The sequence below is a fragment of the Ictidomys tridecemlineatus genome, chromosome X, assembly GCF_052094955.1.
Source record: "Ictidomys tridecemlineatus isolate mIctTri1 chromosome X, mIctTri1.hap1, whole genome shotgun sequence".
In the NCBI taxonomy this organism is placed as follows: Eukaryota; Metazoa; Chordata; class Mammalia; order Rodentia; family Sciuridae; genus Ictidomys; species Ictidomys tridecemlineatus.
Window position 1 is genome coordinate 81,905,967 of NC_135493.1, and position 14,803 is coordinate 81,920,769.

The window sequence follows — 14,803 nt, forward strand, 5'->3', positions numbered from 1 at the left end:
TCCAGGGAATAGCAGTAAAAGTTGCCACCCAAGCTACAGATATCGCTGTCCAGTCTGGAGCTTACTGCCACTGCTCTTGCTTTACATTCAAGCTGGGAGCAGCCCTGCATTGGACTTTCTCATCTAAGTGGGATGTGTTCAGGTCCCAGAGGGCAGTGATGATCTTGCTGTGTGCGCTTTTCAAGATTCGGTGATTTCCAAAAGCAAAGCTGTAGGGTGGGATACTGTTTCAAAATACTGGAGGGTAGCATCTGTCATTCTTTTGTAATGAAACTTTAGCCTTCCAGAAGCCCCAAAGTCCCCAGGTTGGTGTGAAGACTATATGTTTCCTTGAGAAGAAGAGTGACCTTTAGTATTAGAATTATGTCTGAGAGTTAGATATAGGGAGTAACATGAAATGATTTCTTTCCATAAGAAGTCTTAGAAAAAGACAGGGAAAACGGCAGGAGAGGAAGGGTTGGATTACATAGGCATGAGTGATCTTACAGCATTTCCTGAAAAATCCTGTGAGTGGAGACATAAGATGGATGGGAAAGTGGATTATAGACAGCGCATTGCCATCAACACTGGACCTATCCTGACTGTTGAAAGATGAAGGATTTATTGCAGTCTGCATGAAGACATGCCACACAGAGTGGGTTTGGAGCATGGGCTCCATGTCTGCATTCCTGAGTCTTCCTCAGCTCTCATTTTGCTTCAGGGGAGATTAAGAATATGTCACTCTCCTCATGGAAGAGTTCAGAAGGCAGCTGCATGATTGCTGCCGAGCACAACCCAGTCACCCTAATTTGAGGAGAAGGGATCTTGGAACATGAAGGGTGGTACACGCATACAGGGAGGGCACAAAGAGCCATTAAAGTACAAGAGGGAAATATTAGAAATTCTATGCATATTTATTTTAATCACATCCTTTCAATTCCAATTTTGGCATGTGCTCTCTGCTGAGAAATACATATTAATAAAGTTTCACCAGTGTAGACCTTGTAAATAAATCTACATATACTGGAGTCATGTGATCCACATCTTTGCTTACTGGTGCATTTGTTAGTAACAAACGTCCACAAGTGTAATAGCTGCAAAGAACAGATATGTGTTCTCTCCCCCACCCCCACCTGTGTGTGTGTGTGTGTGTGTGTGTGTGTGTGTGTGTGTGTGTTCGTGCGCGTGCGCGTGCGCGTGCACGTGCGTGCTCCAGGGGCTGAGTTTGAGAGCAGGTGCTGGCAGGACCAGGCTGTTTCTGAAGCCTCCAGGAGAGAAATCTTTCTGGCGTTTGTACGTTCTGGTGGTCACAGAAATCCTTGGTGTTCCTTGGCTTCTGCTTGTACCTTAACATGGTGTTCTCCTCTCTGTTTGTCTCTGACTCTGTGTATTCTTTCTCTTGTAACTTCCACAGGGGCTTCCCTATGCCAGTATAGCCTCATCAGAATGGATTACATCTGCAAAGACCTACTTTCCAAACTGAAAACACCTCCTGAGCTTCTAGGTAGATGAGAGATGTGGAAGGAACTGTTAAACCCAGTATAATGTCTGGCGAAAAATGATTATATTCCTATGGCAACTGTCACATGAGGCATGCACACTGCAGTCAACTTTGAGTTACAAGAAAATCTCAGTGGGAATCCATAATTTTAGAAAGAGCACAGTTCAGTAAGAAAGCAGTATTCAAGTTGCAGAGCCCCATCAGGAGAATCAGAGAGGAGTACTCAGACCCTGGGCCCCCTCCAGTACCTCCATGTTATCTCTTAAGTTGCACACGTCCCTCCCAACCCCAGACATCATTTTGTGGAGGGACAATGGGAAGTAAGTAGAACTCGGAAGGGCCATAACAGTTGCTTAAAATTTGGCATCCAAACTGGAAGAATTTCAATGATAAAATTGTAACTGGTCACCACCTCCTCATGCCTGGTGCCCATAGGAGTGGATACTCTAACAGTAAGTATATTTTGGAAAACAAATAAGTTTCTTTATATGTGCAGGACAGCATGTACTGTATTAAACTTTGCACTTTCAATAGCAGATACTCTGTGCCTGTGTCGCTGTGCATCTCTTCCAATAATTGGCTTCTATACCCCCCTTATGGTTTTGAACTGCACCTAAATACTGACATATTCCATATCAGAATTTTGGACCAGCTCACAGATAGTGGAAGGCAGGGTCATTTAACATTTAATGGCTAAGTAGATCTTTTGGACTGAGAGAGAGAGAGACCCAATTTCAAAACTCAGTTCTGCTATTTAATATGGACCTCACATAGCCATGGATGAATTACCTAAGGTGTCTTAATCCCAGTTTCCTTGCCTGGGGCAATGTGGGATTGTATAATCTACTGCTTGAAGTTGTACTGAGAGTGAAGTTGATTAATAGAAATAAATCTCCAGAGCAGAGTGGGTGCTCAGTAAACATAAGCCCTAGATCTGGGTTTCATCCCTGTCTTTCTCTATTCAGGAATTTGCCCCCAGGTTCAGAGGGAGAACCCTGCAGCACCTTCAGTGCATCCTAGCACAACCTTTTCAGACTGTGTAATTGCAGAAGACAGCCTTAGCTACCTTGAAGCACACCCCCGGAGCTTCAGTGGTCTTGGTTTTGAAGAATACTTCTGTATCCCTCAGTCAAAGATGGGAAGAATAAGGTTTTGCCATCCGCTAGTTTCTTTGTGTGAGTACCTCACTCACCTGAAATTGTCCACAATCTCCACCATCGACATCCTCATCGCTACATGCTAAAAATTCTGTTCTTGGGCCCTTCATAATTACTGTCTGTGTAGTGTGCACAGGGTACTGCTCTATGCGTTTGGGACCCATCAGTCAACAAAGTGGAAAAACCAGTGGAATTTTGATCCCTTGGTGTTTACATTCTAGTAAATTGAGTGTGAGAGTACAGATTCTTGGACTGACCTGCTTGGCAGCCGACTCTGCTGTCTTTCCAGAGAAACCAGGCAGGACATAACAGCCTTTGTTTCCATATCAGTAGCAATGGGGCCAGCTCTATAGTGCTCCCCTATCTATTATTGTGTTTGGGAATAAGAATCGGCATATGTGCTTAGCACCCTGTGCACTGTACAAAGCAGATTCACACACTGTATCTCATTTAACTTCCCAGCCATGCTGTTGAGTAAATGTTATATTGCCATATCTGTTTTTCAGTTGAGGATGCTGAGAGTCAAAGGCCTGAAAGGCTTTTTCCATTGTCACTCATTCAAACCGACCTGGGGTAGTCACACCTATGACTCCAGATCCCATACTTTGTCCCTGGTGTGAATGTCTTACAGGAAACTCAACCCAAGAGGCCCATGAAAATGACTGATCATAAACCATACTCTACAGAGTGACCGTGTGTGTGTGTGTGTGTGTGTGTGTGTGTGTGTGTGTGTGTAATGAGAAGGCCTACATGGGCATGCTCCCATTCACAGAAGAAAGAGTGTTTATTGAAGAATTAAGCAATTGCCTGGGTGCGACTTGTGATGTTTCCACAACCAGGAACTTGGTACCTTCAATGGTGGCCTAGTGGTTGCTGGATTGTCCGAGTCCTCCCTTCCCAAGTACAACAATATCTGACCAAAAGTTCTTTCTCATTTTTAATTTTAAAAGTCTGTATTTAGTTTTTCATATGACAGAATGATCATTATGCATAGCATTTGTGTTCATTTTAACAAAATTAGACATACAAGGAATTTGATTTCAATTCCATTTTCCCTGCCCTGTTGCTCCCCTCCTCCATCCCATTTTTTTCCTCTCAAACTCTCCAGATCTTCTTTGCAATCCTATACTTGTTTGGATTTGATTGATCCTTTCTACATATACATGAAGCTAAGTTTCTCTGAGGTACATTCATACATGTATATAAAATGATTTGGTAAAATTCGTTCCATATTCCTTTCCCCTTCCCTTCATCTCTTGTTTTTCTGTTTCTCCACTGAACTTCTCTACATCTTAATGATATCCAATCTCCTCCCACCACCTTCTTTCCCTTATTTTCCTCTAACTTCCACATATGAGAGAAAACATTCTAACATTCATTTTCTGAGTAGGTCTTATTTCATTTCATAAGATTTTCTCCATTTCTGTCCATTTGCTGGCAAATGCACTTATTTTGTTCTTCGTTTGGGATGAGTAAATTTCTGTGTGTGTGTGTGTGTGTGTATCCTATTTTCTTAATCCATTCATCTGTTGATAGGTATCTAGGATGGTTCCATAATTTGGCTATTATGACTCGAGCTGCTAAAAATATTGATGTGTATGTATCACAAGAGTATGCTGCTTTTAAAAGTTTGAATAAAAAAAAAAGTTTGAATATATGCAGAGGAAGGGGATAGCTGCGTGGTCCCATTCCTAGTTTGTGTGTGTGTGTGTGTGTGTGTGTGTGTGTGTGTGTGAAATTTGTGCACTGTTTCCAGAGTGGTGGTATTAATTTCCAGTCAAACCAACAACATATGTGTGTGCCCAAAAGGGCTTACTCTTGTGCTGAATCTCCTTGGCAGCAAAGTGCATATTTGTGGTACATGGGACTGGGAAAGAGAGTTGTTTTCTATCGATACCCACAGTAAGTGGTGAGCACCCTCTGCCTAGAATGTGATTGGGCTTGGAGAAGGAACTCACAGCAGCCAGTCCAAACTTGCTTCTCTCTCCCAGGAGGTGGATGTGGCATCCCCTGAGTTACCCACCACCAGTGCCATTCAAAATCCACAAGCACAGTACCTGGTATCGTGGAATGGAAGGAGAGGACTACTTGTAGTCCGTGGGTGCTGGGCATGGTAAACCCAGTGCAGCACTCTCATTTCCCTAGGGCTTTCCCATCTCCACTTTGGTGTCAGCTGCACTGATAGAACCGTTTCCGACATCCATTTGGAATGTATACATGTGGGTAGACTGTGGGGCCACTTTGAGGGAAACCCTTGCTTAGACCTTGAATTGGGTTGCTGGGGGCTCTAGGGACAGCTTCTTCCAACCTCTTCCTATACCTTGTTCTGACAGCTTTCTGAACACTAATCCTTTGGTGGCATTGTTCAAAATCCACTTCTGCTCTTGCTCTCACATTAGCTCCTCAGGAGTCCACCCCCTCCTTGTGTGAACTGCAGAGGCATAGGTGTCCTGTTTAGGATTTGGCTGGGGAGGGGAGGATAGGGCATCATGGTTTCCAGGTTCTTGACCCACAGAGTTGACCTGAGGGTCCCACTGCAGCCTCTGGGGCTCTTGTGCCCCTCCTTGTGGGAGTCTATAGAGAGAGTGCAGAGGCCTTTGTGAGGCATTGGTCACATGGTGTGGGAGGAGTCCATTCCTCCTCTGCTGACACCATGAACTGACTGACTAGAGATGTGCCTGGAGCCCTTGGATGAACAGAGACTGATATGATTTCTTTAGAAGGTTCCAGTGTTTTTTATTTTCAATTACAGGATCCAAGCTTCATATCAGAGCCCAGCATGAAGATGACTGAGGTTCTAGATGACTGGTCTGATTTTACAGAGGTCCAGAGAGGAATGTGACCTGTTCACCTTCCTGTGATATTATAAGAAATATTTCCTAATTTATTTATTTTTACTTTTTGGTACTGGTAATCGATTTTACCTACGGGTGCTTTACCACCGAGCTATACCCACATTACATTTTATACTTTGCAATAGTTTTGAGACAGGTTCTTGCTATGTTTCTCAGGGTCTCACTAAGCTCCTGAGGCTGCCTCAGTCCTCCTGCCTTAGCATCCAGATTTACTGGGATTTGAGGCATGCCCCACTTTGCCTGGCTCTTAGGAAATCTTCATTGTGATTGCAGCTTCACATCAGAGGTTGGATCCCAACCCCCTGACACCCCACCCCGGCCTCACCCCCGCTCTCATTCCTCTCCTCCCCAGATATGTGGAAGCCACCTTACATGCTAACATCTTCTTCATTGTCTTGCAGTTTGTATTCCTTTATCCTCCTTGCACAGATGCACTTTGCTTCTTTCTGCAGTGGGATTCCTGAGACCATTGTTCCAAGGAAACAACAGAAATGCCTGCTCTCTTTCTGCAGCTACATTCCAAGAGGCCCTTTCCAGGAGGAAAGAGAGGCCTTACAGCTGGGAGAGGAAGCAGGGAGCATTAAAGAGAAGGCACTGAGAAGCAGGGGCCATGACTGGCCTTTGGAGCTGTCTAGGCTGGGCGCCAGGACCTGGGTTCTTCTGGGTCCCAGATCTCAAGGGAGGCTTGTAGTACCACTGACTCCTCATAACTGCTGCTCAGAGCATAGAGTCCTATTTTGCTCAGATTGGAGTATTCCTTTCTCCCCTCACTGAGAATGTGGGCAGGTGTGTGTGTGTGTGTGTGTGTGTGTGTGTGTGTGTGTGTGTGTGTGTGTCTATTCAACAGAGAGAGAGAGAGAAAGAGAGAGATGGATAAAATAGGAGGGACAGCATGCCTACCAGATCATTAGTGTCACATCTGTGCCTTCAAGTGCTGGGAAAGACAGAAAAAACAGAGGCTCAGACATGCATCTTTAACCTTCTTTCCCACTTAAAGTAGAGATTGGTTTATTATTCATAATTAGCTTCTTTTCAAGTGTGTGTGTACCCATTTGTACATTATGTACACTAACATGTAAGTGTGTTTGTATCAGTGAGTGTACCAGTGTCTTCAGGGTGTGTTAGCCTCCCAGTATGTGCTCATATATGCATTTATGCCTGTTTCTGGGATTTTTTAATAAATATTTTCAATTGTAGATGGACATAATAACTTTATTTTATTTAAGTCGTGCTGAGGATCAAACTACATGCTAGGCAAGCACTTTACAACTGAGTCACATCCCCACTACCTGTTTCTGGGATTTTTAACTGCCTGGATATTCCTCTATCCTTCTGCATGCATAGGAATTTATTAGTGGGCTTGGGTTTGCTGTGTGTGACTAATGGATGCCTGTACATTTATGTATGTGAATTTGGTGATTATATGTGTTACTCCTGTTTGTGCGGTGCATGTACTGTAACCAAATGGTGAGTGTGTGTGTGTGTGTGTGTGTGTGTGTGTGTGTGTGCTTGCACTTTGGTATGAGTCTAGTTGGAAATGAAAATCTACAAACACAAGGAGAAATTGAGGTTGGTGTGGTGTCCTATCTCCAAGTGCCTGGGTATGTGGTAGTTGAGTGTTGCTGAGTTTGGGGATATATGTGTGCACCTTTAGAGAGGTCAGTGTATTACTGTATGACTTGGGAGGCAAAGTGGGGTTGTGAACTTCAGGGATATGGGATTCAATGTCCCTTCTCTGCCCTGTCACTTTTTGGGGTCGAAGACATGCCTGTGAGCACCATTCAGCCAATGGGATGAGGATGAGAACTAAGGCTTGTTCAATCAGAATGGGAGGCAGAAGGCTGGGAGGGTGAGATGAGTTTATGCAAATAGGAGTCTTGAGACAAGGTCCCAGGTTAGGGAGCACAGAGCCACATGTTCAGGAGCCATGGTGAGGTCGCTAGAATGACTCAGGGCACCCTGGCTTCTGGGACCTGCCCCAGGAACTGTGGCCCAGATGAAAGGCCAAACACGGTTGGTGGACAACAGGAACATAGGCTTTGACCAACATGTAGGGGAATGTGGGAAAGAAGGTGCGTGCTGCCACAGAGCAGAAAGGAAACAATTTCAGAGGGAAAGGAGACCCTGAGGTGCTGGACCGCAGTGCCACCTCCCTCTTACCTCAGCCCGATTGTTCAACACAGACTATGTTGATCTGTGCCAAGCCCTGAGGTCTGTGGGGCTGAGATATTCACTAACTAGGGTCAATGTGTGGGCTGACTTTGGTCCTCAGCCTTTCGACTAAGAGCAGTTTTATCGTGAAGTTCGTGGGGTCCTATTTGCTCAGTTAGGAGTATTCCTTTCCCCTCATTATGGCCTGCTGAAGCAAATAATGATCATGTCCTGTATGAGTTAAAGAGAGTAGTGATTCTCTTCATAGCGTGTATGGAGAGGTGAGTCTTTGAGCAGCCTGAACAGCTGACTTGTCCCAGGTGGACACAGCAGGGCAGCTGTGATAACCATTCCCTCCCCACCTAGGCAGGTCTCTCTCAGCAACACGTGAACCTGGGTGTGAGAGAGCACAAGCATGTGTGTGTGTGTGCCTGTGTCTGTGTTTAAGGGGGGGGGAGAGAGAGAGAGAGAGAGAGAGAGAGAGAGAGAGAGAGAGAGAGAGAGAGAGAAGAGAGAACTGTATGTGTTCATGTGTGCTCCTCTGATTGCCTGGACCAGCGTTTCTGCTTCCATCTATTCTCCATCATCTGTTTTTGAAAACATCCTCCATCTTCACTTTTCTAGTATTTAAAATGGGGCTGACATGTTCTGGATAGGCAGAATTAATATTGTCAACATGGCTGTACTACCAAAAGTGGTATACTAATTTAATGCAATTCCTCTGAAAATCGCAATGACGTTCTTCATAGAAATAGAAAAAAGATGCGAGGAAATTCATTTGCAAAAATAAGAGGCCCACAATAGCCAAAGCAAGAAGAGTGAAGCAGGAGGCACCACAATACCAGACCTTAAATTATACAACAGAGCTATTGTAACAACAGCGGCATGGAATTGGCACCAACACAGGCATGTAGTCCAATGATACAGAAAAGAAGACACAGAGACACAGCCACGTAAATACAGTTATCCCACACTAGACAAAGACACCAAAAACATACATTGGAAAAACGATAACCTCTTTGACATATGAGCTCACAAAACTGAAAATCCATATGTAGCAAAATCAAATTAAACCCTTATCTCTCACCCTGCAGAAAACTCAACTCAAAGTGATCAAGGACCTAGGCATTAGATCAGAGAACCTGCACCTAACAGAAAATAAGTTCACATCTACACCATGTCAGCTTAGGATCTGACCTCCTTAACAAGACTGCTAAATCGCAAGAAATAAAATCAAGAATCAACTAGTGAGATGGTGTCAAACTAAAAAGCTCGTCACAGCAAAGGAAACAATCAAGAATGTGAAGAGAGAGCCTACAGAATGGGAGAAAATCTTTGCCATCTGCATCTTAGATTAACCATTCATCTCCACAATATACAAAGAAGTCAAAAGACTCAACCCCCCCAAAACACAAATAATCCAATCAATAAATAGGCAAAGGACCTGAACAGTATGCCACAGAAGAAATACAATTGGCCAAGAAACATACAAAGAAAAGTTCAGCATCTCTAGCAGTCAGAGAGATGCAAATTGAAACTACACTGAGGTTTCATCTCGCTGCAGTCAGAATGTCAACTATCAAGAATACAAGTAAAAATACATGTTGGTTAGGATGTGGGGAAATGGGTGCATACTATAGTGACACTGCCACATCAATGTTAATAGCAGCACAATTCATAATAGTGAAAATATGGAACCAGTGTAGGTGCCCCTCAACAGATGAATGAATACAGAAAACGATGTACATATGCACAAGGAATATTAGCCTTAAAGAAGAATGAAATCATGTCATTTACAGGTACATGAGTGGAACTAGAGACGATCATGCTCAGTGAAATAAGCCAATCCAAAAACCCAAAGGCTGAATGTTTCCTCTGATATGTATATGCTCAATCACAATAAGGGTAGGGGATGCGGAAGATTAGAAGTAATTTGGAATAGACAAAGGGGAATGCAGTGAAGGGAGGGAATTTGGGAATAGGAAAGATAGTGGAGTGAAGTGGACATTACTTTTTCATGTTCATATATGAATACACCACCAATGTAATTCCACATTACGTACAACCAGAAAGTGGAATAGTACTCCATATGTGTACGCATGAAATGCGGCTTCTTCTGGAACCTGGATCCTGGCCACGTTATAAGACAATGTCAACATCATAAGACTCATCTCTTCATCCTAGGTGAAGGCTACAGCAAAGCTCTGTCAGGGGTACCTGTGATTGCTAGCTGGAGACTTGGTACACAGATAGCCCTTGTTCATGATTTGTGTCACCTTTGGTCACTCCCAGACACCACTGGAAATCTTTGCCAAGTGGGCTGATGAGGTCAGCAGTGCTAGCAGGTGGGATCTCTGAGTCAAGGTAATGAATCGATGTACAGAAAACTGGCATCAATGTTTCCTAATATGTGAGTGTGTTGTCATAACTGTTGATGTCATTGTTATCATATTTCTGGACACAAATGTTAGCACAGGTAGCCTGTGATTTGTGGGATTATGCTTACCATTTTCAAATCTCTTTACTTTTCCCAGGCTTGCAGAAATTTGTGCAATGATCATGAAGTTATCCTACAAGGATAAAATGCAAAATCAACACAGTAATCTCCATACTTTCTTACCATCCAGGGCCAGCAGAGGTGTCAATTGCTGTGCTATCTGTTTTTGGAATTCCTGCACTGCATCTTGAGCACACAGTTCTCTTGACCATCAGCAAATGAAGCTTTTGGCATTTCTTCTTGCATTTAGTTGCAGTTTCTTTCTTTCTTCTTTTTTTTTGAGAGAGAGAGAGAGAGACAGAGAGAGAGAGAATTTTTAATATCTATTTTTCAGTTTTCAGTGGACACAACATCTTTATTTTATTTTTATGTGGTGCTGAGGATTGAACCCATTGCCCTGCGCATGCCAGGCAAGCACACTACTGCTTGAGCCACATCACCAGCCCTAGTGGCAGTTTCTTGTTAGGTAAGCTCCTTCATGTTAAAGAGCATATATTACCATAGCTCTCAGCCATAGCAACCACTGGTAAATGTCTATGATGGCCGGACACTGTGCCAGAGCATAGTGAACAGAGCTCAGTCTGTAACCATTGCTGCTTTGGAAAAGGTGGTTACATATCTGTGTAAAGTACAGAAGGTAAAAGTGAATGTTTGGGAAGGACTCAATCATTCAGCGAGAGCCCTTAATGCATATATATATATATATATATATATATATATATATACACACACACACACACACACACACACACACACACACACACACACAAACACACATACACAGATATGGCTTTGTGTTTTCAATGCCTTTGCCACGTTATTTCATTCTAGTAATTCACTTTGCTCTGATTATACAAATGCATTGATCTGCAAGAGAGTGGGGTGGAAAAAGAAAGTTTCCTTCTTCACCATATATACCTGGAGAAGCACCAGTCTAGGACTCTTTTGAAAACCCTCTGCTTCACTTGACACAGCATGTCTAAAATGGAGCAGGAGTGATTGCTCATCACCTGGGAGATGTACAGTAAAGGTGAAAGAGTTAGACCACTTTGACTCAGTCCCCAGACTGCCCATGGAGTTTGGGTCCCCAAACTCACCCTGGGCTTGGGACTAGCACGTTTCCACTCAACTTGCATAGGATACTTCACCTGCTAGGATTCGGGATTGTAGAAGTGCCTGTGACCCAATCCTGACAGCTGCTCTACAGCTCCCAGCATCAAATGGGCCAGTGATTTCTCAGAGAAGCTCAAGCAGCCTTTACTGAACTCTCTGCAGCAGGGCCAGGGAGAATCTCTGAAAGTGGGGGATACATTCAAGTGTGTGAACTCAAGCACAGTTTAAGATAAAGCAGGGTAAAAAGTAGTAATAGCCATCTTCAGGGAGGCGGGTGCCCAAAGGCCTTGAGTATTGCTTCTGGGTCAAGGCCTGTGGAACAGGTCCAAGGTGAGTGTGTGCCTCAGAGAGCTCCTCTATAAAATATTCTCCCCTCTATATCTGGGTCTCTGATTGGCAGCGCCCCCTCTCACCCTTCATTTCTTCTCGTGGAGTCAGCCTCATTCTTCTTGGCTCAGATTACCAGAAAGGGTATTCTTTCCTGAGTTGAGCCTGCAGTATCTCCCTGAGACACAGTCCTGTGAAATCCATATCTGGTTCCAGGCTTAACTGCAAGTGAGGCTCCAACTCACCATGATGCTTCTTCTTTGGGATCATAGCAACTGGGGTCCAACCCTGATATTTTTGGAAGGGAATAGGCACATGAGACAATGAAGAGGACACACAGAGGCACACACACAATAAAACTTAGGAGAACAAAGAGATCTTTGTGTCTTCCTGTGAGTGTGAGTATATGGTGTGTGTGTGTGTCCACAAATCTTGGTAGTAATGGCCCAAGTTGGTTTCAATATCCACGCGACTTACTTCACTCCTTTGGTCTTTTAACAGGCCTTCAGGTAGTAAGGATGTGCAAAAATGTCAGTGGAAGGAGATTTCTGTGGTTCAGTGGTGTTTCTAAATTCCAGTTGGAGGTAGGCCCGTCTTCAGAGGAGGGGTCTATTGTAAGCAGGTCAAGATTGCAGAGAGGTGCTGCTACCCAGACTCAGGGTCAGAACACAGCATAGGCAAGGAAGTAGCAGTGCTTTAAGGTGACTGAGGTGGGTACCTAGCCATAGGGACTGTCGTCCTTGTGATCATTACAAGCTGCTGAGATTCACAGGGCAGGGGCTTACTATGCTAAGGTGCTGCAAGAATAAGCCTACGCTCTGACATCCCAGCAGGTCTGAATCCATGGAGATAAAAAAGGCCTTGACAGGCGGCCTGTTGAGGCTTTGAGCTTCACTGCCTCTGTGTTTTCTTCATGGCCTTGGCCAGTCAAGCTCACCTCCTAGTGCAGCAGATCTGCCAGTTTTAATGTGGGCATATTGCCACATGAAATCACTCACATAATGGATTATTTCAAGTATCAAATGTTAGGTGCCACGATGTGCCTGGAACATAATATATGCTCAATTGACATGGAGGCTCAACAAGTATTCATGTACCTGGCCTCAAGTTGCTGTGTTCAGGGGACACATAATGCCAATCAGACATCTGCCCAATCCAGAACACCCTCATTTGCAACTCCTTGCGCATGTTCCAGCCCTCCTCTTTATACCAGGCCCCTATACCCTCCTGCCTGCTCGAAGTTCCTCCTGCAGGGATCTCTCGGGCACCCCTGTGCTATGCATCTCACTCCTCTACCAGGTTGACTTGAGTACAATGGTCTTACTTCCTACAGAACTAAACCTTCTCCTGGCTCGCTCTTCACCCTACAACATGACACCATTTTCCTTCTTCCTTGCCACTGTAAAATTCCTTTTAAGACTTGTCTGTTCTCATGGATCCCTCTCCTCCCATTCTCCCTTAATCCTCTTCAAAGCAGGTGGTGACACCCAAATCTGCCAAGAAGCTGCTCTTGATGTCTCCAGGGACATCTACCTTGATGAATGCAATGACCTATTCTCACCCCTCCTCATATCTCACTTGACATCAGCATTTTGATCAGAGTAGACTGCCATCTCTCTCTGGATACCTGTTTCTTCCCATGGTTCCCAGGAAACTCTCAGTTTTCTTCCATGCCTCCTTGGTGAAAATGTTTCCATCTCCTGAGCTGGTGTCCCCTCTTCTCCCGGGTCCTGTTATGCTGTGGGGCTCTTTTCCCGATTTCTACCCTTCTCTGTGTACACTCACTCCCTAAGCAGAGCTCAGGTATCCTCATGGCATTTAAGTGCCGTGTGTGTACCTGAAGCATACATCTCTCAGCCAGACTCTTGACTTGTGTTCTCAGCACCGGGGAGTAGTCAAAGGGATCTTTTCTAAAGGTGTGGGAGATTGTATTCCTCCTCTTTTTTGCCCTTTCTCTCATATGTCACCACAAGTAATCACAGCACAGGAACTGACACAAGTCATGTCAGTCTTGAGAGGTGACAATCCGAGAAGGGTTCAGGGCACCCTTGGCCAGAATCACAGGAGAGCACTCTGCCACAGGAGGGATCTCTGCCACTTTCCCCGTTTGAAAATGGCGAGACACCTTGGCCAGGCTGACAGTTGTTGTGTGAGTGAGGGCAGGATCTGACCAGTCATGGACTGGGCCTGCTTTTCACTAGCTGTCCATGGGCTCAGCCTTCCCCTCCTTCCCCTGTGTGAACACTTTTCCAGTTGGTGGCGAGCATTGCAAGCGTACTGTCCACTTTTCCACAGAAGCCTGTTCTCTCAGCTTCAGTTGGCTCCACAGTGATTATTCTGTGTAATCTTGATTGAGCAGAGACCCTCTTTTGTCCACGTGCCCTCACACAGATTTTCAAAGAAATTCCATAAGCTCTTTGATGTTTTGAACCATTGTGGCTTGTGAGCCATAAGCCATGGAGTGTGAGGCTGTGTGCAGGACTCAGTCCATCTTCACCCTAATTGCCCTTCTGCATCTCCATCACTACTTCAAAAGCCTTTCCCTCAGAAAAGTGGTATTGCACCTTTATGCCAAAGGAAGGGTTAGAGGGCTCCTGCCCACTACCTACCTCCTAGAGGCCGGTGTTTGCCCAAGGAGAATCCATATTTCTCTTTCACCATCTGCTCTGCACCTGGTTGCTGAAGCCAAGGCCAAATACTGGCTACAAGGAGGATGTCACTGAAACTGTCCTTTACTCATAGGCAGTTGCCCACTGTTTGCCACTTGGGTTTTATCCAATTTTCTCTGCTTAGGGGATGCCAAAGTCCTGCCTGCCCATTGTATCTTCTGGATCCTTATACAGTGCCAGGGTGCAAGGTTACAGGGCCAGAAATGTTTTCTCTTGCTTGTTCCACTATGGGAAAAGCCAGGACCTAGGATTTGAGGACTGATGGGGTGTGCAGGGTGGTTAAGTTTCTCTAATAGGGAAGACACACCTGTCTTGGAAGGAAATACTCTTTCCACATGTACACCTCTCCAAGGATGCCTGCCTATACACCAACAATAAGTCAGAATAAAGGGGCTTTGACTGCTAATTCCCAAAGTGCATATTTACCTCGTTTTCTCACACCTCCTGACCCTTCCATGATATGATCATTTTCACTATGACCCTGGGATTTGGTAGAGTCTGAAAGCATAAGACTTTCCCAAGGCTGGATGAAGAAGCCACAGGTGTCCTGCTGG